The sequence below is a fragment of the Gopherus evgoodei genome, chromosome 4 (genome assembly GCF_007399415.2).
Source record: "Gopherus evgoodei ecotype Sinaloan lineage chromosome 4, rGopEvg1_v1.p, whole genome shotgun sequence".
Taxonomy (NCBI): domain Eukaryota; kingdom Metazoa; phylum Chordata; order Testudines; family Testudinidae; genus Gopherus; species Gopherus evgoodei.
The window spans coordinates 17292540-17320418 of record NC_044325.1 but is presented as its reverse complement, the minus strand read 5'-3'; the positions used below and the strand labels follow the sequence as shown (position 1 = coordinate 17320418).

The following is a 27879-nucleotide window of genomic DNA, read 5'->3' as shown; positions in this document are numbered from 1 at the left end:
ATCCTGAAAAATCCTGAGCTCACACAGGTGAGCTCAGAGGTGCACCCTTCAAAACCAAAAGTGAAATAAGGACCACAAACCCATGCAGCCAAGCTACAACCTCCAGGGTCTGAGTGTGGAGTGGATGACAAGCCCTCCGAGCCACAGCTGAATTGGTTCTCTCCTTTGTGAATCCATGTCCCCAACCTGCCCCCTTCCCCCTACCCTGCAGGGCCAAGATCTACAGCAGAGTTCTTCCCACGTGGAAGTGACCGTGATACCATCCAGCACACAGGGTTTCTACTGTGTTTGGTCCTAATGTGCATGTTTTGACCTCAGGATTAGCACCATGGTTATTAAATAAATGGAGAACAATCCTGCTTCAAGTGAGCCTGTGAACTTTCTGTTGGTGCTATTATAATTTGGAAATATTGCTTGAACCTGATATCTCTATACCCAGTAGGTGTGTGTTTCACTTTGTCATACGCTACATGCATATTTCCAAATCTGGGACTGATGTGGATTTAAAATCATTGGGATAATAGAAGTAAATGACCCAGCTCCTAAAAACTTAGGCCTTATCTACACAGGGAAATTTACCAGCATAACTGTACCAATATAATTACATTGCCAGTAAATTTCCCCATCTAGACAAGTTCTAATTAGATTAGAACTCATACGCAGAAGATTATATTGCAAAGTTGTAGGCAACAGTCTTACTCTCTGCTTGTTTATTTATAAGCAACTATTTCTAGGGTGCTATCCAACTAATACGTGGCGGCTGATAAACCAGTTTGGCTCCACAAGTGATGTTGCAATGGGAATGACAGTCATTCCTACTGTGGATCCTCATATTGCTTGTTCTTTTTTTCTCTTCTCTTCAGTGCCACTGATTATTTATGACCCACTCAGGAATTCTGAAAGTATTTCCCTCTGCAGAGGCCTCTACATATTAACTAAAGCCTGATCCTAGCAACAGATTATTAACCATGAGTCCAGTTGGAGCAGATGTCATGGATAGAAACAGCTGATTTTTGTCTTCAGTGTTTTTTTAATTGTAGTGTTCTATTTACTTCCTAATAATTAACAGAGATCTTGTATATTTTATTTTTTGCATACATTAGAAGAGAATCAGTAGTATCTGTGCCTATGAAGAGTTTTGAGCTTTTCTAGTTGCTAGTAAAGTTGTTTTTAGACTATTTTTTTAGCATTCTATCATCTTCTCAGTGGGAAATGGTCAAGGTCATGGTCATGCCATTATATATGACTGAGAGAATTCCACAGACATCAAAACAGTTAAGGTTCTATAGGTATTTACATTTTCATCCAAGTTCTGATGGGTTGATACCTCTTTTGTTTTAAAGTAATTTACAGCATGCTGAGATATGACATGCAAGTTTCTGCCTCAACATTATATTTACCATTTTTAAATAGGTTTACTTACATGAAAAATCATCAGGGGGTTAGGTATTTTTACATGCACTTCTCTGAGACCCTTGCAACAAAATACCTTCAGCAGGGTGGACTCCTGCTCTAAACGGAATGTAAAGGTACTTCATTTCCAGAGAAAAATGCTTGGAATGTACCCATGGGCTTCTGGGGGGATATTGTCTAGACAAATCTTTCCAGTTCTACAGCACCCAGCTGAAACATCTTCATCATAAATCCACAACTCCCTTTCCCCAAATGATACTGAGCCAGTTCCTCAGCTGGTGCAAATCAGCTAGTTCCACTGATTTACTCCAGCTGATGCTCTGACCCATTATCTCCTTGACTGGCTTCATTTTCCATGAAAAATAAAACATGTCACATACTTTCATCATTGAACAAGCAAGAATTCAACTTGTTCCAGGAAAGTTAAGGTATGATTTAAATCCATTAAAAGCAAGTTAGTTCTGAGTAACATAGTCCCCATGTTTTCCCAAGAGAAGTAACTGGTTCCCATCAGAACTCTAGTCACCCCAAAGTCGGTAGTGAGGAAGGTCATGACCGTGTCCCTACTCTGCACAAGTCCCTGCTGCAGAAGACAGCGTATCAAGCTCTCCACTAGAGTGTGCTCCACATGTGAGCTGGGAAGCTCTGAACCATCAGGAACAACTTTACATCTTCCCTAAGAGAAGTGAACATGGAAAAGTTTAGACATCCTAAATAGCTCTGCTCAGGCACAGTAGAGAACCAGTTGGGCTCTAACTATAGATCTAATCCTGTACCCCATACTCATATGAGTAATTATTTATGAGAACAGTCCCACTGAAGGTTAGCTGTATGTGTAAAACTACTAACAGGAGTCCGGGTTATAAGACTGTCCCTTCTATGATTATTTTATATATGACGGTACATTTTTTCTTGCCCAGAGGCTTCCCAACAATCTATTTATAATCCTGGCAAAATTCCAAGCAAAACATACGGCTATACAAAGGCTATGTCCCTTTTTAAGGCCAACAAATGTTACTTCTTTGTTTTGGTTTATATACAAATAGTGCTTCCTGTTAAACCAGCACAATTGATCTTCTCATTAAATTTATCAGATAACAATGTGTACTTTTTTTTTTTAAATATCTTTCCTGATAGTCCTTTTTGTTAAACATATTATCACCAATTTTAACAGGAGAATTACATACTTCAAATTGCACTATTGCTGCACTTTTAAAGCATATTCCTGTTTTCATTAAAAACACTTAACTTTCACATAGCATCTCTCTCTTACTTAAATGACTGTAATCGTTCCGGTTATCACTAGCTGCCGAGACTTTCAGTCGTAATTTTTTAGAGAGATTGTGAAATTTAATTATTTGAGGTCAATGCACTAGACCAAATTTTGTCCTAAAAATGCATGAACACAACTCCTAAATAAATCACTCTGAATTCTGTACATGTATCCAAGGCCAGAATGCGGCGCCAGAGAAATGTGTGTTCTATTTGGCTGTGTTCTATTTTTAGAGCTAGAGTTTACCTCAGATTTATTTCCTCATAACTAGAAATCCAGAAATGGAGTCTATATAGTAGTTTGATAAACCTGAATTTTCAAAACCGGCAGTTACCCTCATTCAGTTAGTTATCTCTTCTCATTAGGAAAGACCAGAGTGACTGTAACTGTCTACGCAGTAACTCAAAAAAGAGACTGATGCCGTGAGCAGTAGAGTGCAGGAAGTCTAGGAAACTGGGGCATATTCGTGGCCCCACCAAAGTCAGTTGGGATTTTGGATGGGATTTCACCTCTGGAAACTACCATTCATAGCTACAGACCCTATGCATTGTGCTGAAGCCTCTGGATACGCGAAAAATTTCCTTGCCTGACTCATTGCTGCCCTCCAGAGCAGCACATTCAAGACCAGAATGGAGATACTTTCTCTAGCGCATAGAAAGTCCAAAGGCTCCCTTGTATAGCTGCTGTGCCGGTGACCCTTTCCCACCGCATGGCATAATGCAGCCACAATGCAGGCCATCCCATTAAATAAAACATTCATAAAGGGCTGAGGGGAATAGACATCATTAAAAAAAACAAAAAACATGGACTGACATAAAATCAGTATTGGTCAGCTGAGAAAAAATGGGAAGCTCCAGGATACCTGATTTACTCTGACTCCTTATATCATGTTCCTACCATAACAACAGAAGTGTCCTCGATGTACAGCCACATGAGCAACTCTTTATACCATTCTCCCCGGTGTCCTAACCCTGCCTCATTTGTCAACATTCAGAAGGGAAGAGGCAGGAGACCTCTAGGACCCTTATGGTGACATTAACTCTCACTTGGCAGCTTGACAAACCAAGATAAACAGGAAAATCTAGCCTATTTTGATTGAGTGTATTTCAATAAATTGTTTTTTATTTAGAAACATTTCTATTCTGCCTTTGGGATTACCATTCAGATTGCTTGTTCATTGTCTTAACAGAGACCCAGGCCTGAGTCTCATTTACACAAGGCCATTTGATACCACTGATGGTGTAAAGGGCATTTAAAGTGGAAGAAAATTATAATTACTTCCACAGTACATTATCAGAGTGCTGTATCACAGTGCATTATCAGAGAATCAGGCACACAATCAAGGCGACCTTGAAAATGGTACAGATTTTTCCTTTTCACAGTGTTCCTATTTCCTGGGTTTTTTTACGATAAAGGAAGTAGTCTAATGGTTCAAATGCAGGTTATTCTGCTGGCGTGAACCAACACTAGCCAGGGCACTGGGTTTCCCTCTGAGATAACAGGTCTGTTCTTGGAAAGAAAGATCCTTCTGAATGTCAATAACCTGTTAGCAAAATCAAAAGAAACAAGCAGTGTGAGGTGGTGCTGGAGAAACTGGTGTGGATTCATAAACCAACTCCTGGGATTGTCTCTGGGACCCTGGGCCTGTTCTTGTAGAGAGCAAGATTCTTGTATACTGCAGCACACTGTTGTCTCCCAAGAACAGAGCAGACAAAGCAATCAAGGGTGACAAGGAAAGGGATGCACAATGTCATGCTCACACACAACCCAAAACAAAGCAGAGAGGTCTCATGTTAGGCCTATCTGCCTTGACAGTATTCCTTTAAAGATCAAGGATTGTTTAGATTGCTATCTAGAACAGAAAAGAGGCATCACCCTGCAAGTGGTTCTTAACAAAAAACTCTCTTTAGTCACGTTCGCTGCTCAGTATTAGCCAGAGAGCGAGAAATCGATCACAGGAGAGAGAGATTGGGAAAGTAAAACTCAAACCAAACTTCCTGAAACTTGATAGGAAAATTAAACTTTAACTGTAGTAGCAGGTGCAGAATTGACAGCCCTGGATTCATCCCTTATGGACAGACCTTGTCCAGTTTAGGCTACAGCAATGTAAACTTCCACCCACCATACCACCAACATACATGAACTCTGACCCGGAAGGATTACCCATAGGAGTAAGAAATCACTTAGTCTTCACTAGAATGCAATTCTTTCTGGTGAGAATTACACCAAGAGTGACAGTTAGTGCCTCATTTTCAAAAGGCTTCTGCTCTGTGAACATATAGTTTGCATACAGACCATCGCTTTCAGGCATATAATCTGCATGACCAAATGTCTGCACACAAAATAAGAGTCCCTTTGACAAAGATGACCTTAGTGTTTATGATGTGAGAAAAATCTGTGTTTCTACAACTTATCTAGGTAGATTTTCTCCACCAAATCCTTCAGCACTGTGAAACAAAACACTTTTGTTTAGATAACTGATTAAGACAAAGTAAAACAATGTATCTGTTACTGCTTTCAAGGAACTTGTTGCTTTTTAATTTTTTAAAACTTTAATTCACAGAATGGTTTCAAGCCAACACAATAACTTTTTTAGTACAACGAAAGCCTAGCGAGCCACTTTTGGTAACAATATTAAGACAACTAAGAGGTGACTAGTCAGCCCAACTGCCTACAAAAAAGGAACTTTATGCTGTACTAGAGCTGTTATGACAAGTTATTATTATACACAAAACACTCCTTTAAAAGAACAATAAGGTTACAAAGACAAACACTGAAAATGTAGGAAATGCCATATTTAAGATTCCCTGTGCAATCTTAATTTGCCCCCCTTCTGTATTTGCATTCTGATAGTCTTTAATTACATAATCACACGCTATCAGCCTTAACTCTGATATTTCCTAACTTTTGAATGTTTGACTTTGCAACCTTAATGTTCTTTTACTGTAGGTTTTTGCATGTCATTTCCTAGGTTTTTAAAAAAGCAAACTGAAAAAAGCAAAAGTCTACCACATGCAACCATACTGACCACCACACGGGTCTTCAGAAAGTTTGGAACCTTTAGATCCACAGCACTGACCTCTGCCACTTGAGCTAATGGAGTAACTGACAGCAGTATTAGATTGTCATCCTCTATACAGACCAGCCATTAGAGGAGAATGAGACACACTGATTGACAGTGGGTTTCACAGCTTTTTGCTACCAGCAGAGAACTGCTGAGGCTCAGGAATTCTGGATTCATTTCCAGGTTCTGGAGGGGAGTGTTCTTTCGTGGGCACAGACCCCTTCTGCTCCTATTCCCAGTCTTTACTTGTCCCAGTCTCTTTGCTTATACAGTCCTAGCCTCAACCCCCTGGGGCTCCTCATTCCATTTCCAGCGTCTTTGCCCAGCCCGTACCAGGCTACTCATCCAAGTCCCAGTCTCCCTCCCCTGGGCTCCACATCCCAGTCTCCCTGTAGGCTCCTTGCCCATCCTGTCCTTGTCTCCTCCATCCCAACTCCCAGTCTTCTGTCCTTGCTCCTTATCCCAATCTACTCCCTCTTTCTCTGCTCTCCCCTGTCCAACTCTGTCCCCACTGCATTTCAGTCACGCTGCTTCCTCCTCCTTCTCCACACTGCCTATTCACCAGCAGGGGTAGCGTTGAGAGTACAAGAGAGACAGATTCCCTCCTCTCATTTCCTGTATCTGATCCTGCTGCCACTGGGAGCAGCAATAGCTGGAAAAATACTGTGCTCAGCCCACTGCAGGCCTGGGCTCAAGCATAGCCAGTGCAGACAGATTTCCTGGAAAATTTCAATGTCAAAATCTAAGAAGTCTCTATGGAACAACTGTGAATGGAGATTTTTCAAAGGCTGATAACTTGGCCAAATTTGGACTTTTCATGGACTGATCAAAAGGCACGTGGCTGACACCAGCTAAATTTCAAATCCCTTCTCCAAAGCACAGAGGTGCAAGAACTTCTCCATTAGTTACCAGAACTTTTTTAAAATGGCAAAACAAGATATTTCCCCCTCCTTCCAATCTCATTCTGCAAGGTCTTTGAACCATTCTTGCTGAAATGTTCCAGGAAAAAAACATCTACTTGAGGCAGTCATCTGGTATGGAAAATTTCTGCCCAACAACTTCAATTTGGCTAAGCTGTAAGCAATTGAAAACAGGACAATCTTAATTACAGGTAATGCTACTAGCACTACCTATAATTAGGTAGTACAGTAGGGCCTGGACACCCCAAACGGGATCAGAGCCATAGGCACTGACTCCGTGGGTGCTCCGAGGCTGGAGCACCCATGGGGAAATATTAGTGGGCACTCTGCACACACTGGCAGCCAAAGCTCTCTTCACCCACACACCCTACCTCCTCCTCCACCTCCTCCCCTGAGCACATCACGTCCCTGCTCCTCCACCTACCTCCCAGCGCTTTCTGCCCAGCTGCAGCCAAACAGCTGTTTGGCGGCTGTTTGGCTCCGGGAGGGGAGTGGGAGGAGCAGGAACATGGTGCATTCAGGGGAGGAGATGGGGAAAAGGCAGGGCCGGGGCAGGGATTTGCGGAAGGAGTTGGAATAGGGGCAGGGAGGGAGCAGAGTTGGGGTGGGGATTTTGGGGAAGGAGTTGGAATAGGGGCAGGGTGGGGTGGGAAGAGGCAGGGGTGGGGCAGTGTCTCATGAAAGGAGTGGAGTGGGGGCACAGCTGGGGGGTCGAACACCCATGGGAAAGCGGGAAAATCAGCATCTATGATCAGAGCCCCACTGAACTAAGCAACATACACACAAAGACTTAGGGACAGTTCTGTCCTGAAGGGAGTAAAATCTATATTAACAAGACAATTATTGTTCCCGTTTTACAGATGGAACACTGAAGCATGGAGTGATTAAATGGCTTGCTCAATATCACATAGGAAGTCTGCAGCTGAGCCTGAAACTGAATCCACATCTTCTAAGTCTCAGGTCAGTGCCTTAATCACAGATCCAGCCTTCCTTTCTGCAAGTTGCTTTATTCCTAGAGCCAGTTCAGGATTTCTTCTGATGTTGCCAAAACAGGAAAATATCTACAGATCTTGTGTGTCTCTCTCACCAAAGCAGACTTTCAAGTGGTAATGTTATAAAGCATTAAGTTATTTGTCAACAAGTTCAGTCAAGCAATACAAAAAGTGTGCTGTAGAAACAGAGCTACTGTTCCATTCTTCACTGATACTGTTTGAAAGAATGATTCTAAGACTCAGAAGGCTGAGTGAACCATGACTGAGGGCTTGTCTACATCAGAAAGTTGCAGCGCTGGTGAGGGAGTTACAGCGCTGCAACTTTGAAGGTGTACACATCTGCAGGGCACCACCAGCGCTGCAACTCCCTGTTTGCAGCGCTGGCCGTACTCCCGTTTTGTCTCGGGTGTAGAGGATCCAGCGCTGGTGATCCAGCGCTGGTAATCCAATGTAGACAGTTACCAGCGCTTTTCTTGACCTCCGTGGAAGGAGGAATCCTCTGGTAATCAAGCTGGTTTCCTTTCCCGGTTTGCTCTCTCGGTCCCGGAGCCACCCAGCAAACCGCAGGGAAGGAGACCTGCTTGCTCGGGGTTCCGGGACCGAGAGAGCAAACCGGGAACGCCGCGGTTTGCTCTCTCGGTCCCGGAGCCACCCAGCAAACCGCAGGGAAGGAGACCTGCTTGCTCGGGGTTCCGGGACCGAGAGAGCAAACCGCGGCGAAGCTGGTTTCCTTTCCCGGTTTGCTCTCTCGTTCCCGGAGCCCTGAGCAAGCAGGTCTCCTTCCCTGCGGTTTGCTGGGTGGCTCCGGGACCGAGAGAGCAAACCGCGGCGTTCCCGGTGTGCTCTCTCGGTCCCGGAACCCCGAGCAAGCAGGTCTCCTTCCCTGCGGTTTGCTGGGTGGCTCCGGGACCAAGAGAGCAAACCGCGGCGAAGCTGGTTTCCTTTCCCGGTTTGCTCGGTCCCGGAACCCCCCTTGAAGCCGCCCAACAGCGCTGCAGTGTGGCCACATCTAACACCACTTGCAGCGCTGGTTGCTGTAAGTGTGGCCACTCTGCAGCGCTGGCCCTATACAGCTGTACTAATACAGCTGTAACAACCAGCGCTGCAAAATTTTAGATGTAGACATGGCCTGACTGTGGTACTGTAGGTGGACTCCAGTGTGGGAATTTTCAAAAGTATAATGTACATTTCTGCATGTTTCCAACTCATTTGTTTTGGGAAAGCTGGGCAGAACAAAGCTCTGGCAGCAATTTATCATGACAGTGCAGTAATCTGGCATGTGAACACAGTCTCACAAATCTTTAGTAATAGGATATGCCTCCAAACTTATTTGAAATCGTGCATTGCTTTCCCATTGAATAGACATATGGACTATCTTTACTGAGAAATATTTGAAAGGAGGAACATAGAGATGAAAGTGAGGGAATTGGGAGTCAGCTAATGTCATACATTTGAAATATGAATTTTAACAACTATATGAAATGGTAGCATCAAACCACAGGTGAGTTCTGTAAAGACATTCAAAGTCAACACAAGAGATAAGAGATGTAATTGCTCCTCAAGGAACAGCACTCTCCATGCACCAGCATTCACCAGAGACATCTGTGCTGCAAAAGTTTCTGGTTTCTCCAACTCAGAAGTGCTATTCAGTGTGTATTCTGGGAAGAAAATTCAGATTTCCCACAACTTCAAAATAGGGCCAGCTGTGCTGCCTTTTCCCACTGTTAGCCACTACATCTGGACCATAGAGGCTATTTGTTTCCATTGTCTTTTCCAACAGGAAACAGAATATCCCCTGTGACTGGTGTATTTCACCCCTAACACTCCCACTCGAATTTATGCAACAAATGGTACAAGTGACCTAGCCTACATTTCTTTAAAAAAATAAATAAAACGAATAGCCACCCCAAAACCTACCAGTCTGCTGACTTCTTTGGCACTGTGAGCTCTGTCTCAAGGGGTTGATTAAAATGAAAAACAATGTCTGGAAATAACTAGGATTGAACCTTTCTAGTTTTCATGGTTAGCTTTGTAGAGTGGCTTTCTTCCAGTTCTTTCTTTAATAGTTCATTCATTTTTATTTAATCCATTCATTTAAGGACTTGACTTCAACTCGTCATTCATTTTGCCTCTTGGTGAATAACCACTGACCCTCGGCACAAAGAAACTTTAGATCAAATCTTGACTCAGACAGTATTTTCCTTCTCCTTTTTACTTTCTATTACTTCTGTCAAGTTCTCGATCCTTCCCCAGAATGAGGTGGGAGAATGCACTTGTACTTGTCTGGAATTAGAACTGAACAGGATCTATTTAATACACAGTCTTATCTCAATAATATATCCTGAGGTATTGGCAATGTGTTCTGGGATAGAGGAGAGTGAAGGGAGAAAAGACAATGAATCACTGGCGTAGATAATTTAAAAACAGAGGTTTTTCTGAGATGGAAACAAGCACTGACATTAGGTTGTCCTCCAGCAAGCATTATTTTGATAGACAGTGTCTGTTTTATGAGGGCAGTAGTAGATAGCAGTGTTGTCTAGTGGTGGGGGCACTGGCCAGGGAGTTAGGAGACGTGAGTGCTATTTCTGGCTCTACCACTAATCTGCTGCGTGACCTTGAAAAAGTCACTTTGCCTTTGTTTACCTTCCCTATCCTTTGCCTCTCATTTAAAATGTCAGATCTTCAGGACAGGGATTGTCTCACACTAGCATCTAATCCAAAGCCTGTTAAAGTCAGTGGAAAGAGTCACATTGCATTCAGTGGGCTTTGAATCAGGCACTACATGCTTGCACAGTGCCTTGCACAGGGGTCCCTGTTCTCAGTTTGTGCCTTTTAGGCACTACCATACAACATAATAAACAATATATGATTAGTGAGATGGTCATAACTTGATTGTGTTACACAAGTTGGATTGCTGACCTATAGCACAAACAATAATGTGTATGTGAGAACCCGAGAACAGATCATTTTAGAAATTGGTTCAGATTGTTTATACATAGTACTAATTTGTTTGGATATTTTATTGTTGTATTTGTTATTTTTGTTAATAGCTATATAAATTATGTAATGAGAAACATGGGAGCGGCCCCTCTAGAAACAGGATGGGGACACTTGGGAGTGGGCCCTTGAAGGGGCCATGAGTAGTGCATGCTTCTGTGGTGGGGAGCTATAACAACAATAATACCTGGCTCTGATCTAGCGCTTTTCTGGACTTAGGCTCGAGGAAGCTCCCAAGGTAGGTTAGAATTCAAAGAATAAATAACGTTCTTCAAAAACTGAGTCTTGTCATTGAAGGTGTACCGTATATGCTAGCTGCTCTGTGCACTGGGCAGGTGGAAGTAATTTCTTCTCACACCTACATCATACATTGAGCCACCAAACTGGGAGGTGCACAGCGTCCTCTCTCACAAAGCATACTTCATACTTCTGTGCTGGGCTGTCTGCCGTAACGTTACGCCCAGACCAACAAGATTAGACACATCTGAAAGTACATTCCTCTTTTTTGTCTTTCCACTTTGTTACTGGTCATCCTCCTGTCCCTGTTCTGACAGCCAGTGTGCTTTAGGAAAAAAGCCTTTTCTCATATAAAACTTTTATCTGTCCCTCGCACACCTCCATAACAATAATTGTAAGGGTCCCATCCCCCCCTTTTTAAATAGTCTTTCCTTAAATAGACTTTACAACTGGTTTTAGAGCTTCTGAGAACTGATTTTGCTCTTACCCTACCCCACTCCACAAAGCGGATGAAATTGCCCTGACCACTACAGCTAGATTGTGGAGGTATTGCAAACCTCCATGTAAGGGGCAGTGTGTATTATGCTGCCCCAGAGCACACTAGGGATCAAAGTGTGACACAGAGAATCAAAACTCTATCGTTGGTTCCCTTTTGCTGTAGGGGTGAGATGTGATCTGTATCTGCCTTTTTTCCATCACAGCTTACTTGCCCCTCCATACAGACTTAGTTGAGTTTGCCTGCACCTGGGGGCAGAAGGGAAGACAAAACTTCACCCACTCTTGACCCCTGCCCTATGGCAGCACCAGAGAGGCTATTCTCCCTCATGCTGTGAGATCCACAATGCAGATGGTCCACACAGTGGATTTAGAGGTTGTCCTCCTTACACACCAACATGGATGCATACCCTGGGTCACAGTTTAGCCCATAACACAGTAAAACTCATCCCAATTTCAAGGACAACAATCACAGTCTGTACTAATGGGTCTTCACGTGGCTCCACAGACCCATTCAGGAAGAACAACATTTACCACACTGACCACAGAGCCATCTGCCTGATTGTGTTGATTGTTTCCATACCCGGTACTGTGCTTCCAATAGCACAACACGGTTCTTCTCAAAGTCATGGACACCCACGTTTTTGGGGTGGTGCCACGCAATGTGATCAGTTGCCAGTTGTCAAAGAACAAGTCATAGATATTTGTCTTGTGCAGATGTTGTTTCAGAGTATCTTTGAAACATTTCATATGCCCTCCACCCTTATGGTTACCAGAGCTCAATTTGGAATACAGAATTTGTTTTGATAGACAGGTCTTAGGCATATGAATTATATGACCAAGCCCTACAATTACCACCTACATTTCTAATGTTTCTAAAAGTTCATAGTTAAAGATGACACTTTTTCTCCACATCAAAAAGCCCCATAAGTAGGGACAGCATCATTTGCTTTGGGGCAAGTTGGGCAGTCACCTCCCAACCCCAGACCTTGGTTTATCCTCTCCACCCAGATTTTTCATAGGTCTGTATGCTCCATTATGTCTTCCACTCTCCAGCCCACCCCCCAACTTTGCAGGATAGAATTGCATATAATGTTCAGATGCTGAAACAACTTTGCTCCACCTAGGATTTTTCTGAAATGATACCCCTGCCCTTAAGAAAGCCCGTAAAGAAGGCAAGCAAGGAAAGCAAGTTGGCAAGACTAACTTTCACCCCATTCTTTAAACAAAAAAATTACACACTCAGTTACAGCCTGATACATATTATCCAAAATTATTGGGAATCTGTTCAGTTATTGTAATCAATACTGTACACAGACAGGCATTCCACATGCACAAGCAGGCACTTCTGCATCTATACTTTTTAAAAACAATACCTGTTGTACTGCAGAGAGAAAAAGAAATTGATTTAGCCTGCTCAGAAGACACAGTCAGGATCTTCAGCAGGAAGAGGTGTCATCGCTTTATATCTTTCTAAACAAAAACAATAACTGAGAATCCAGATCTAAAACAGAGCCACAGTTGCTAAGAAAACACCATCACAAACAGATGCAATAAGACGACTCATGGAGTAAGGCCATATCTCCCCACTTCAGAAATAAATCATGAGAAAAATGACTACTGTTCTTTATGCCTGATCTTTCAAACCATGTTTCTTGGCTGTTTCTTTATTTAGATTGGGGGCTAGGTTGGAAACAGTACTTAGAACTTGTCTATACATGGAGTTATTCCGGAACAGTTATTCCAGAAAAAGTCCACATGTAGACACCCTTATTCTGGAATAAAGATCCCCTGTTCCTGTTTAACTTAACATACTTGGAAAATGAGCTAACTGCTGAGCTAAACTCTGTTTATGGAATTCATTATCAGTAAAGGGGTTTTATCATTCTTACAGTGAACTCAATGCAAAGACTAAACAAGGGCCCATTTTTCTTTGAAACAAGGGCTTCTCAACAAAAGAGAGAACTTGACCTAGAAATCATATCAAGTCTGTAAAGTTTAAAACTGTAGCGTGTGAAATATTAGTATTTTTCTTTTGTTGCTATCAATTAAAACACAAAACTGAAACCATTGTCACAGAGAGAAAGCATTTTAATCCTATTAGATCATTATCCAGCAATGTTTGCTGCTTCTTGAATTGGTTCATTGTGTCTATTCTTAAAACTTTGCTTCACAAATGAAAAAAAAATCTAGATCCCTATGGGCCTGATCTAGTTCCCACCAAAGCCAACTGAAAGACTTCTATTGATTTCAGTGGACTTTGGATCATACCCTATGGGTGGGGGGGCAAGAGGGAGGAAAAATCCTTCTTTTATTTATTTTTTCATGTTCAGTTCTTAACCAGGTATGAAGGGTATAGCACTTTTTAACACCTTGTTCCTAAAGGTGACCTGTAAATGCTTTTTTTTTTAAATCCAGGAATTGAAGTAAGATGTTCTAAGTGCCCTAAATCAGTAGCTCTCAACCCTTCCAGACTACTGCACCCCTTTCAGGAGCCTGATTTGTCTTGCATACCCCAAGTTTCACCTCACTTAAAAACTACTTGCTTACAAAATCAGACATAAAAATACAAAACTGTCACAGCACACTATTACTGAAAAACTGCTTACTTTCTCATTTTTACCATATAATTCTAAAATAAATCAATTGGAGTATAAATACTGTACTTACATTTCAGTGTACTATATAGAGAAGTATAAACAAGTCACTGTATGAGATTTTAGTTTGCACCGACTTCACCAGTGCTTTTTATGTAGCCTGTTGTAAAACTAGACAACTATCTAGATGAGTTGATGTATCCTCTGGAAGACCTCTGCGTACCCCCAGCGGTACGTGTACCCTGGGTTGAGAACCACTTCCCTAAATAACTATGGTAAGAGGCTCATCCACAACTCTACTAATGCAGGGACTGATGCTGCAAATTGTTCCACACAGGCAAACCTCTGCACCCACGCAGAGCCCCAGGGAAGGTCTTAGGGCCTAACCTTACAAGGTCATCAGCATCTCTGCCAATGTGTTACACAATCTCAACTCCTGTTGATTTCAGTGGAAAATGAGGTCACTCAGCACCCAGCAGGAGGTGCTCAGCATCTTGAAGGACTAAGCCCTTACTATTTAGCAAAGTATTTATTACTATGAGAAGCTCTATTCAATGGGACTACTCATAGTGGTAAGCACTATGCTGGGTAGTAACTGTTTGCAGGATTGGGTCTTTATAAATTATCTTTTCTCACAGCTAATTAGATCTTGATATCATATCTCACTAGCTTCCATTCAGGGGCGGCTCCAGGCACCAGCACACCAAGCGCGTGCCTGGGGCGGCAAGCCACCAGGGGGACTCTGCCAGTCGTCCGCGAGGGCAGCAGGCAGGCTGCCTTTGGCGGCATGCCTGCGGAGGGTCCCTGGTCTCGCGGCTTCAGCGGACCTCCCGCAGGCGTGCTGCTGAATCCGCAGGACCGGGGACTTCCCACAGGGAAGCCGCCGAAGGCAGCCTGCCTGCCGTGCTTGGGGCGGCAAAATACCTAGAGCCACCCCTGCTTCCATTCCATGTGATTGAAACCCCAGAATGCATTTATCAGGTGTTGTCAGACTGCTACAGAAAGAGCCAGCCTAGAGGGCTTGGGTAAATGATTTTATTTTTAACATAATGCACTGTTTTTCCTAGGGCTTTAAGAAATCTAATGTTACCACCTACTGTATATGTTAGTTTAAAAAACTAAGGGAGCTCATGTACAAATAACAAAAACAAATGTCCTTGTTCCCCAGAGGTCAGCTCCAGTTCCTTGCAAGGTTCACTGCTAGGCCTCACTCCAGCATGCGCTGTGCTGGCAATATATCCCACATATAGCAAGAACCAGCTACAGTAGAGACATGGAACCTTTCACACTGAAATCCACAGTAAGTCTCAACTCCTCCGACATAAAGCGTCAGTGCAAACCAGACCTCTCACATGTCCTCCTTTCAAGGGATATCACTCATGTTAGTCTCAAAGTTATTGCCTTTCCACACAAATTTGGTCTCCCCTCAATTTTATAGTTAAAAATTATTTACATCAGAAATAAAGATACATGAAGATGAAGTTATAGAGTCATTTACGCTAAATGAATTACTTCCACAGCATTTTAAGGTTCCTGCACAGACAACACCTGCATACCCATGACCACAATCTTTGTCACACTGTGTCTGATAGTAAGGCGTTGGCACGTTAAGATGTATGATGCAAACATACATCTCTGGAAAGACTGGGATCAACCTAGAGCTCCCCTTGCTCCATGTCACAGGCTGGCTGCTGGCCCTTTAAGGCATCCAGGCTCAGCCTTGCCTGTGGTCTACCAGCTAGCCCCCAGTTGATGATTAGTGACCCCAGCTGCAAGGAATCAGAAAGGACTACTGAAACTGAGCAGGGAAGTCAGTGTAGGAGAGATGCAGAGGAGGCAGGACTTATCTGCAAGTGGAAGCCTAGCAGTCTGGGGCTGGCTGTGACTAAAAAGCTGAGCCGTAAGAGTAGAGCTAACTCCTGTGATAAGCCCTTGGAGCAAGGGGCCAGCTGTCCAGGGAGACAGTCCTTGGGCTGATGTTCTGGAATGGAAACAGGGAATAGAAGAGACCCACAGAGAGCAGTACGTTCCTGTGGGAGAGCTCTTACATAGGGCCTACCTGGAAGCAGGGAGACCAGTAAATGGAGCTGCCAGTGTCCCCGGAGAAAGGAGGCAGTGGGGGAATCCTGTAAGAGGAATTAGAGAAGCTCCTCAGGGGCCAGGAGAAGGGGCCAAGAAGCAGAGGACTTCAGAGCAGCCCCAGAAGAACAGTAAGCTTGGGCATCTGTTTTGGACTTTTTGTTACCCCAGAAAGGGAGTGAACTTTTACGTGACATGGCCAGACAGCCATGATGCCAAAGACCGGGGGGAGGAGCTGTTGCAGAGCTGAGGAAGTGACCATCGGGAGTCCAGAAATAAGGTCCTTTGCCAACAGTGCACCAATCCACAAAGCCTGAGTCAGGTGCCTGGGCTGCTATACGAGGAGGAGAGATAGGCACCTAAGACTGCAATCCACAAAAGCCAGCATGCTAGGCGGCTCCCTGCCTAAGCTAACCAATGTGCGATGCTGACAACAGGGATGTGTGCTAAGCTCTGCCCCTCTCACTGGGGTAGGGACCTAAGTCTTATTGAAGGAATGAGTTAGGTGCCTGCTTTGCGCCACACAAAACAGGGGTGGAGGCGATTCCCACCTTCAACTTTTAATCCAGTGGTTAGAGAACTCAGCTAGGATGTGAGAGACTCAAGTTCAATCCCCTCCTCTCTGCCAGAAGGGGAGATAGGATTTGAACAGCAGTTTCCCACCTTTCAGGAGTGTTCTAAACACTGGGCTATGGGATATACTCATGTGGGGAACCCTCATTCTCTCCTGTTGAAGCTGATCCATTGTGAATAAATAATGAAAGAGTTATCTGAAGGAGGGGGACTGGATCCAGGGTCTCCCACCTACTAGGCAGGTGTCCTAACACTGGACTGAATCATTGTCACCTGCTTCCCCTGCCTTGAGGCTGTATTGCAGGGTTGTCAGGAGTGGGCTCTGTCCAGGAAAGGGCTAGTACTCACAGGGTGCACCCTTCTACTCCCTGAGGGCCTGCTGCTGCAGTGGTTGGGTGGTCTTGGATGACAGGACTCAGCTCCCTGCCCATCTCGCTTTTCCATGGCACAGAGGAAGTGGACAGGGCTGCGCTGAATTCTGGCAGGAACTGTGCAAAGGGGGAGCAAAGTTCAGAAAAGCTAAAATCTGGGTGGAAAGCGATAAAAACCATTATTGGCTTTTTTGAAACCTGGATATTTTTTAGAGACAATGGATAAACACCAAAAATGAAGGGCCCTATCTAGAGACGATTATGGAAATTGTTGAAACTGATGAGTTTGCTAACCAGATGCATGCGGCTTTGTGCATCCCCCATTTCCTGTTTCTGGTTTTCTGATTTTAACCAAAATCTGTAGGGTTTTTCTCACTGATATCTAGAACATTACCTGAATTTTTACAATTGATCAGTTGGGGCATTTCAAAAGTTTTCACATTACAGACAGAGAAATGCCACTGAATTGAGTGTAAGGCCTCATATGTTTAACCAATAATCATAATACCTGGCTGGGCGAAGCAAAGTCTTACACTCAACTCAATGACAGTCTCTGTTTGGCTTATAATGAGCCCTAGTGTTGAAGGAAAGAGAGGGGGCACAGAGGGGGGGAGAAGAATGAGGGGGAGAACATGGGGCACAGAGGGGGGGAGAAGAATGAGGGGGAGAATGGAATAGGGGGAGAACATGGTCACACAGAGTCTCTGCCATATGGACAGAGGGAGGACGGGGGGGCACACAGAGCCCCTGCTGTGTGGTGAGGAATGGGGAGTACAAAAAGCTGCCGCCACGAGGGTGGGGAGAATGGAGGAAAATGGAGGACAATGATATGGGGGGAGGAGGAGAGACAGAACCCCTGGCATAGGGGAAAGGGTATCTGAAGGGCTGCAGCAGGTTGTGCCTTTTTTTTTTTTTTTAAATACTCCCCCTGTTCCCTCCACCTGGCTATGCCACTGACACAGAGCCCCTAGCATGTAGTGGAGGGAGAATGGGGAACAGAGTCCTTGGCATGCAGGGAAGAGGGGAATATGGGGTATATAAAGCTGTGGCATGTGAGGAGGAATAGAGGACCCTAGTATTCTGGAGGGAGAAATAGAGGGCACAGAGCCCTTGGCACTTGCAGGAGTTCGGGGAGTCACAGGGAGTCCCTGAAATAGAGGGGGACAGGAAAGTAGCCCACAGGGAGCTTGTGGGGTGAAATGGAGGGATGCAAGGAGCCCTGACACGTGCAATGAGCTTGGCCTACAGAAGCTACAGTGTGCAACCTCTGCTATGTAGCATTTTGTCCATCATGGCTGTATAAGCACACACTGGTAATAAAGTTAACACCTCGAATAACTCCTATAGTCCTTATTCAGCCAAGACGCGCATGCGCTTCAGTGGAATTTTGCCTTAATAAGGATTCAGGCTCAGAATCCAAGTACCTAACCGACTATGTAACAATCTTAAAAGATAACATATGTTACATAAGCAAGAGAGCATCAAGTTAGGAAGAAATATTAGTCTTTTGGTTTGTGGACTCTTCCACCTATAAGTTTACATGTTCTCCAGCATCGTGGTGTCTCCAAAAACACATCACTCAGACTAATACTCAAGAAACTAATATTTCAAAGCTGGAAAACATGGATTTCAAAAGGGTGTTAGTTTGGCTCAATGACAGAGAAGGTGATTTCACACAAAAAAAGTGGCCTATGTTTCTTGAACTATCTTATTAGAGGGTTTGTACCTTAAGTCTCACTAGTTTTTCCCTACTCCTTCCCCCTTCCTGCAATTTGATTTATCTCACAAAGATCCTGTAAGTGGTTACGCCTGTGCACAACCGGTAGTTTTTTTCTGTCAGGAAAATGAAATAAATGGTAAACTGAAGCCATTTGAAATATATGTTAAAAATACCAACACCCGCGAACTGCATTGCTTGATTAAATAAGGCGCCTGATTATTCCTTTAAAGCGTCTGGTTACAAGTCACAGGGGGCCAGGGAAGGTGAAGCTGACACCTAAGGAACAAAGGCAGCTTCAGCCAACAAAGGCTGCCAGGTACGGTAACCAAAGCCTAGACAATGAAGGCGCAGGGGGGCTCTCCAGCATCCCACCCAGCGAGGGGCGCAGGGTCAGGGGGCTGGCCTGGCAGGCGGCCCCCGGGGGCTGCGGGAAGAAGGGGTCGCTGCGGTGCTGTCGGCAGGGGCAGGCGCTTGGTACTTTCCAGGCGTCTTGTCACCCACACAAAGGGCTTCTCTCGGCAGCGCTCGGCTCCCTTCCCGCCCGGGCGTGCGGCTCGCTCGCTGACATCCCCGCTAGCGCGCAGCCTGCCTCCCCCAGCCGGGGCGGCAGCGCCGCTAGGAGCCCCCAGGCGGCGGCGGCGGCAGCAGCAGCAGCCCCTGCCCCGCCTGGCCGCAGGGGCCACACGCCGGCCAGTCAACCCCGCAGCGCCGCCAACTCTCCTGCGCGCTCCCCCAGCAGACGCTCCGCGGGCGGCGGGCTGAGCCCCCAGGACCGCCGCACCGCGCTGCCCCTGCTGCCCGGCCGGACGCGGACACCCGCGGCTCCAGGGGGCGCTGGGAGATACTCACTTTCCGCGCGGTCCGGGGGCGGCAGGGGGCACCCGCCTGCGCTGGGGGATGGGGAGCCGGGACCCTGGCGTTGCCTCGGGAGGGGACTGGGCGCAGTGGCGCGGCCCCTTGCTCCGCTCCTCGGCTGCAAACCACGCCCCAGGCCGGTGCAAGCCCGGACTCTCCCGACTCCCGCCGCCGCTCGCGGCCCCTAGTGCAGGAAGTCGGAGCGCCCTTGACCCACACGCCCCTGAGAGGAGCCCAGCCTAGCGCCCACCTTCCAAACAAACAGCACGTGGCTGACGGCCACAGGTCGGGCGGTCCTAGCCACAGGAGGAGGAAATGCGCCTGCAACACCTGGGTTTGTCTAAGGCGGCTGGTAGCTGGAGCAGGCAATGGTAGCCTGGAGTACTGGGTCCTATTCTCACCCTGCCACTGACCAGCTCTGTGACCTTGGGCAAATCGCTCCCACTACTAGTAGGAGTATTCTCACTTAGAACCCATTCAGCCTGCTATATCCCTTCACTGCACTGGGGCCTATGGAGTAATGAGAGCAGAGAGCCAGGGCCCCTACACAGGAGTTCTCCTCCCCTCTGCCATTCTCTGGCTATGTGGTAGTGAGGAAGGGACAATCTTTGCAAGTTATTTTACCCATTCCTAAAAATGGGAGGATCGATGCCTACCTTCAGGAGTTCTTGTAACACTGAGTTATACTGAGTTAAACTTCTGATCCTTGGATGAAAGGAGCTCCGGAAGTGCTAAATATTTTTAAACCTCACAGTATCTGTCAAAAATGTAGCAATTTCCCACTCTAGCCGTGCAAAAAGCTCTTCTAATTCAGCTGGGTTGCAGTCACCAGCAGTATGGCCACCCTTAATACAGCATATATCACACTGAAGAGTAGTAGTTAATCCAATTTAATTTCTTTTGGGCAGAGCATGGTTAAACAATATTAACTCAATCTGCACATAAGGTAACTGTCTAATCTAAGAGATACATAATAGTAATCAATAGTTTTAGAGCTATGTATTACAAAGTAGTACAGTAAAATATCAGAATGGGAGATGGTTTTAACAGTCTGTGCTGGTAGTGATCACTTGGCTATACGGATTAAAAAAAAAATTCCAAAAGCCAGTTCCTATCCATGCTGATAAAGTAGGTTTATCCTTCATTTATTCTGCTAGATGGGTATTTGGTGTTAAGGATCAAAGGCCCAATCCTGGTTCCTTTAGAGCAGGGGTAGGCAACCTATGGCACGCGTGCCAAAGGCGGCACGCGAGCTGATTTTCAGTGGCACTCACACTGCAAAGGCCCTGGCCACCACTCCAGGGGGCTCTGCATTTTAATTTTAAATGAAGCTTCTTAAACATTTTAAAAGCCTTATTTACTTTACATACAACAATAGTTTAGTTATAATATATACACTTATAAAGAGACCTTCTAAAAATGTTAAAATCTGTTACTGGTATGTGAAACCTTAAATTAGAGTGAATAAATGAAGACCCGGTGCACCACTTCTGAAAGGTTGCCAACGTCTGCTTTAGAGTAACTGGTAAAAACAAATCAAGCCCTGATTGATTTAAATAAATGGAAGTAGAACAAGGCCCCATATTTGAAGCCATTTCTCAAGGCCAAATCTAGCAGCCTTTACTTCTTATTACCACTTCAAAAGTTATTTTTCCTCCCTGAGCCCACGTCCAGACTAACCCACGGCATCGGCGGGTTAAAATCGATTGCTCGGGGATCGATATATCGATATATCTAGTCTGGACGCGATGTATCGATCCCCGAGCGCACTTACATCGATTCCGGAACTCCATCAACCCGAACGGAGTTCCGGAATCGACATGGAGAGCTGCGGACATCGATGCCGCGCCGTCTGGACGGGTGAGTACCTTGATTTTAGAAATTCGACTTCAGCTACGTTATTCACGTAGCTGAAGTTGCGTATCTAAAATCGATTTTAATACCCTAGTCTGGACATGGCCTGAGTATCCTGCTGTTAATATCCTGCTGGGAAGGCAACCCCTGTCCTTTCATGTATTTATATCTGTATTTTCCACTCCGTGCATATGATGAAGTGGGTTCTAGCTCACGAAAGATTATGCCCAAATAAATGTTAGTCTCTAAAGTGCTACAGGGACTCATTGTTTTTGCTGATACAGACTAACACGGCTACCACTCTGAAACTTCTTACTCAAGGTAACCGTCATAGGTTTCCATAGTTTATCTGAGTAAGTACTGCTAGATTTAGTCTCTTGTATTTTAAGACAAGTGAATTCCAGACCTTTTTTGAGTGCCACTTTAGCTAAAGAATGTTCCAGCTTCTGGGAGTGCCAGCTACAGCCAGTTGTAACTAGACAGCCCTGCCTTTGGTAAACACAATATAATTCACTTTGCTCTTGTAACATTATCTCTATCTATGGATAACTATTTATTTATTTGTACAGTGGCACTGCTGTACTCGACATTTTTAGAGTCAGAGATGAAGACCAGGTCCCTGCCCCAAAGAGCTTTACAGTCTAAACTGATCACTCACTACATCCAGATCTTTTGACTAGGAAGATTAATATAGTGTTTGCCCAAACCAATCCTTTGTTAAAAGCTGGGTGAAATCGTGTTACGGGTTGAATTAAAACACCATTGAGATTTATAGGTATGAACTCACCCTTCAGTTAATATAACTGTAAGCCTAAACCCCCACCTAAGACAAAAAGTATGCATGCATCTGCCTGGGAAACTTTGGCTGAGTATTGTTTTGGGTTGGTGGGTGGGTGAGGGAACAGAAATCTCCCAAGCTGAGAAGAGAGTGGGAGAGGCAAGAAAGCCAAGCAGGAGCCTGCATACAATGGAAATTAGAAGCCAGTACCTTTGGGGATCTGGGCTGGTATGACCCTGGAAAAAGCCAGAGAAAGCTTTTGGGTCTGGTATTGGCTAACGAGGCTTGGAGCTGTAAGTTAAGAAACTGCTGCCCCTTATGTTCTTGGTTCCTTCTGCATGCAAAGAAATACAGGACTGTATGTATGTTCCTTGCAAATACACAAAATTGCATCAAAGAAAATAATTTCAACTTCAAACTGGAACATCTATAGTCCTGAACTTTGACTAGCCACTTAGGTGTTGCCCCTTTTTAACCCTAGAGAAGGGGTAGTCAATAAGTGGACTGGGCCCAAATCCTGACCACCAGATGCTTTTGAATGGACCCTGAAATCTTTTTATTTACTTATTTAGTATCACCATAATTGTTGTTGGGCTTTCTGAATTAATATTTTTCACTGGAGTTTGGCCCTTGACTATACCTTGACCAAGAAATTTGGACATTGACAAAAAATAATCAATTACCCTGCTTTAGAGCAATCTTGGGGTGGTGCTATGTGTCTCTCTTTCTCTCGCTCTCACACACACACACACATTCTTCAACTAGCTGCTTTTAATCATATTATTCTAGGAATCAAAATGGCATCTCCAAATATATCTAAATGGTCATTTAGCTGATTAGTAATGTTTTCTTAAAGCATTTAGGTCACTGTCTTTGCAATAAACAGAGTACTGTCCCAAACATGTTATACCAAGCTTGATCTTTCTTGTGTGGAGAGTACCAAACTGCATTACAGCCATCCTAAGGAACAACATCTATCCCAGAGTTAAACCTTGCTCCCTTAACTTGGCTATAACATGATTTGGACTGCTCTAAACCAGCAGTACCAAACTGTGTTATATGGCCTTGTCTAAACTTGTAAATGTTATATCCATAACTCATCAGTAGGACTCATCAGAGCTCAGTGAAGCTCCATCACTGGTAACCCACATCTCGAATACTGCATACAGATGTGGTCTCCTCACCTCAAAAAAAGATATACTGGCACTAGAAAAGGTTCAGAAAAGGGCAACTAAAATGATTAGGGGTTTGGAGAGGGTCCCATATGAGGAAAGATTAAAGAGGCTAGGACTCTTCAGCTTGGAAAAGAGGAGACTAAGGGGGGATATGATAGAGGTATATAAAATCATGAGTGATGTGGAGAAAGTGGATAAGGAAAAGTTATTTACTTATTCCCATAATACAAGAACTAGGGGTCACCAAATGAAATTAATAGGCAGCAGGTTTAAAACAAATAAAAGGAAGTTCTTCATGCAGCACACTGTCATCTTGTGGAACTCCTTACCTGAGGAGGTTGTGAAGGCTAGGACTATAACAGCGTTTAAAAGAGAACCACCATGAATTTATCCAGTTAAGTGCACAAATGGCTGTTAGCCAGGGGATGGGTAAGGAATGGTGTCCCTAGCCTCTGTTTGTCAGAGGATGGAGATGGATGGCAGGAGAGAGATCACTTGATCATTGCCCGTTAGCTTCACTCCCTCTGGGGCACCTGGCATTGGCCACTGTCGGTAGACAGATACTGGGCTAGATGGACCTTTGGTCTGACTTGGTACGGCTGTTCTTATGTTCTTAGTAGGAGCAGTAGTGTACACAGAGCTCAAGCATTTTTACCACTTTGCTGTCCAGCCCTTAGAGCCATCAGCTTCTTGTCTACACTAGAACTCCCACTGTTGATACCAAAATGGCAGTCCACTGACTCTACTGGCCCCAATTACTTATCTAAAATATAATTATTTCAGGCACTCTCTTACTTGCTTTGGGTCTGATCCAACTCACCCTGAAGTCAATAGGACTTTTTCCATTGACTTCTATGGGAGTGGGATCAGGTCTTTCATTATTATAAATCATACAGTTCCATAAGTATACACGGCACTTTGTAAAGCACAAAGACAGGTCCCTGCCCAGGATGTTTACAATCTAAATTAGTTAACGCACTTAATTAGTTTCTACAGTACTTAGAAGATATAAAATGCTAGGTATTATTAGACAGACACAATGCAAACAATTAAAGATGAGACATGATGGTGAAACAAATAACCACAGATAATCAGCTTTGTATCCACAGCTATGGCCATCAGCTGAATTCTAGGTATTTAATATGTCATGGACTTTCTCTTAATAGGCGGGTATCTTTCTTTCCTTATGCAGCCCTTGAGCTACAAGTACTATACTATACTAGTTAGGAGTATTTAAGATCCATGTAATCCTGGGAAGTGCTGCTTTGACAACTGCATAGCTACTGCCAAATAGGCTAACAACAAGCCATTCTCATAGGGCAATCTTCTGCAGTCTGAAAGGCGAACTATAGCTGTAAGTGGCAACTCAGTACACAGCCCAATCATGTCCAAGAAGTGTGCTGAGGGTTTCACAGGGAATGGGGAAAGAATCTTCACATGTGGACCCCAGGCTGTAAACCAGCAATGGTCCAACTCTACCACTGCTTCTGTAGCTCTGGGCCCACCTACAGGTCCTGCACAGCAGAACAGCACAAGTTTCTCTAGACACACACCCTTCCATGCCTGTGCAATTTGAGATGGTGAGATTAGAACCAGGCAGGGGTGAAAGTGAGCCAGTACGGGCCAGTACTCCGTACCAGTAAGAACCCACACTGGCCCATACCCAGCCCACATTAAAGTGTTGCCATGGCAGCGCTTTAATGTCCCCGCCCCTTTTGCCTCCCCTGTTGGGGGCCCTGCTGGTAGGCTCCGTACCAGCAGGGCTGCCGCCGAAGGTGGGGAGAGGGGCAGGGATATTAAAGTGCTGCCGTGGCAGCGGTTTAAGGATGATCCTTTGCCACGGCAGCGCTTTAATGTTGCAGCGCCCCCCATGTTGGTGGGGCTGCCAACCGGGGCAGCGGGGGCGCGCAGCAATGTTAAAGTGCTGCTGCAGCAAAGGACCCTGCAGCGCTTTAACGTCCTGCCCCTTTTGCGCCCCCCCCCAAGCTGCTGACAGGTGGGGGGGACAAAAGGAGCAGCTGCCCTGGGGCTGGTGATTTAAAAGGGCCCGGGGCTCCGTACCCTTTAAATCAACACGGGAGCCCTGGGTGGTGTGGGCCAAGGGCTGGCTGAGGGATGCTGACCCCCAGCTCCACCCCTTCTGCTGAGGCCCCAGCCCTTCCGGGGCCAGAGCCACCCCCTGTACCGATAAGTGTCCTCAGTTACTTTCACCCTTGGACCCAGGATAGTGTGGAATTGCCCCAGTCTACTCTGAAGGCTGTTGATAGCAATGTAAATGTGCAATGAGTGGTGGAGGACTTCAGTGCTGTCCTTTAATCTCAGTGGTTGGGTCTGTTCTCTAATGCAGAGGTTCTCAACTTTTTTCTTAGGCCCCTCCCCCAACATACTATAAAAACTCCATTGCCCACCTGTGCCACAACAATTGGTTTTCTGCATCTAAAAGTAGGGTGACCAGACATCCCGTAAAATTGGGACCATCCTGATATTTAGGTGTTTGTCCCATGTCCTGACCGATCTTTGTCTCAATATTTTGCTCTGCCGGCAGCAGTCGGCTTTTTTTTTTTTCTCTTTTTTGCTCCCTCCCCCCTCCCCCGCATGTCTCGATATTTTCTTCCTCTCATCTGGTCACCCTACATAAAAGCCAGAGCTGGCGTTAGGGGGTAGCAAGCAGGGCAATGTTTAATGTTGCTGCGGGCCTCCCCACACACACACCAAGGCACAGGGGCCCCCGTGAAGCTAAATTCAGCTTCAGCCTCAGGTGGGGCTTAGGACCCCAGACTTCAGCCCTATGTGATAGGGCTTCAGCTTTCTGCCCTGGGTCCCAGTGAGTCTAACACTGGCCCTGTTTGGCAAACCCCCTGAGACCTGCTTGCAATCCCCTAGGGGGCCCTGGACCCTTGATTCTCTGTCCAGGAGGAAGGATGTGGAAGGGAGGAGGAATAGGTGAGAAATTATCCACCTTTGGGCTTCTCTACCCACTCTCTGGGTGTGCAGGAACACACAGGGAATGAGGAGCATTAGAGATGACTGCTGGGGGGGGCGGGGAATTAAGTCCACTTATTTTTTTTAAAGAAAATGTCTCTTTCACCCCCAACCTCTCCTCCCAAAAATGTGTGGGCTTTTCCAACCAGCTATGTCCTCCTGTGAAATGCTGTCTTCTGGCCTTTAGAATGAGCAGCAGATGATCCACATGCCATCCCTCACCCCTTTCACTACCTCCCAACTCAGCATAGCACAGAGCCAAAGAGGAGCAAGGGAGAGGCAGAAAAAGATATGCAGACTGAGATCCCAGAGTCTTGACTATGCTCTGGGCACTGAGGTAAGGGTGGGAACTTGGGGAAGTGTTTGGGAAAGAAACCAAGAGGGCAGAAAATCAGGAAGTGCTGGGAAGTGAAAAAGATGGCTCTGCCCCTGGATTCTTCTCCTCCTCTTGTGTTTAAACAGTAGTTGGCTTCTGGAGTTAACCAAACCTTGAATAATGGAGGCATTGATGGTCCACCCTTCCCCTATACCTCCTGTATTCCAGCTGTGACACCCTGGACAATCTTCTCCATTCAGCAAGTCACCTCCAGTCATTTATTTAGACTCAATGAACATTGGTTTTAAACAAAAAAATGAGGGGTCAGATACTGTACGAAAGTGCTGCTGCTCCCTTCCTCTCAAAGAAAGGCTGTGTTAAAACAGCAGAATATGTGGTAATTTCTTAAATCTTGGGACCCTCAACTGGAAAGGAAATTGCAACATTCATGAATGTGTGATGAAAAGATTTGTATTAATCTCTCTGCAGATGATAACTCCTTTCAAAATGATTTGCATTTAGCTGTGAAATAGAATCCTATAAAACAGGTCTTTGTATCAAAAGCCAATTAAAACAGTGGTCATGAACCTGCAGGCTGATCTACATTTGTTCCAATGCACATCTCCATTCCCCACTGACTTCAGTATAACGGAGAATATAAATGTCTGTCTGTGTGGATTAGTTTGCAGGATGGGGACCTAAATCACTACAATGTCAATGGAGTCAACAGCTCTCCATATATCTAGAGGTAATAGTTCTTCTTGTTCTCAGCTCTGGATGCTGGGGGAAGCATGGTTCTGAAATTCTGGAATGCTATAACATTAAAGGAAAATGGAAATGTTCTATGACATCTAACTCTCCTGAGTCATACATGACAAATTGCTGTTATTAGGAGACGCTATTAAAAGAATGTTAGGTCAATGTAAATAAAGTCCGTTCCCCTTTTCATCATTTCTGAGGCCAGTCCCCAACTTAATGCAATCTCCCTTATCCAGAAGATTTTCTGTCGATAAATCTTGCACAACAGCCCACAATATTACAGGATAAAAGACAGCAGGTTCAGGGACTTATTCCAGAAACACTCTTTTAGGTCTCAGTCCATGAGGTCAATGAGAGTCTTTCCATTGACTTTAGCGGGCTTTGCCATAAGCCTTTATACACCAATGGACAGCCTGTTTACCAAAGTTA

The 27879-nt window shown here is 45.0% G+C and overlaps 1 protein-coding gene across 7 annotated transcripts in view; it reads right to left on the bottom strand.

Moving 5' to 3' along the window:
* SYNE2 (spectrin repeat containing nuclear envelope protein 2) overlaps nt 1-19703 on the bottom strand; it is a 268235-nt gene extending 248532 nt beyond the window's left edge. For 5 of the 7 annotated variants that reach the window (XM_030558559.1, XM_030558562.1, XM_030558563.1 and 2 more), the window contains exon 1: nt 19581-19689. The gene's annotated coding sequence lies outside the window, so the exon portion shown is untranslated. Of the gene's footprint in view, nt 1-16988; nt 17129-19580 lie in introns of all 7 variants that reach the window. The other 2 variants (XM_030558561.1, XM_030558566.1) reach the window with 2 other exon arrangements.
* Nucleotides 19704-27879: the final 8176 nt, after the last annotated feature.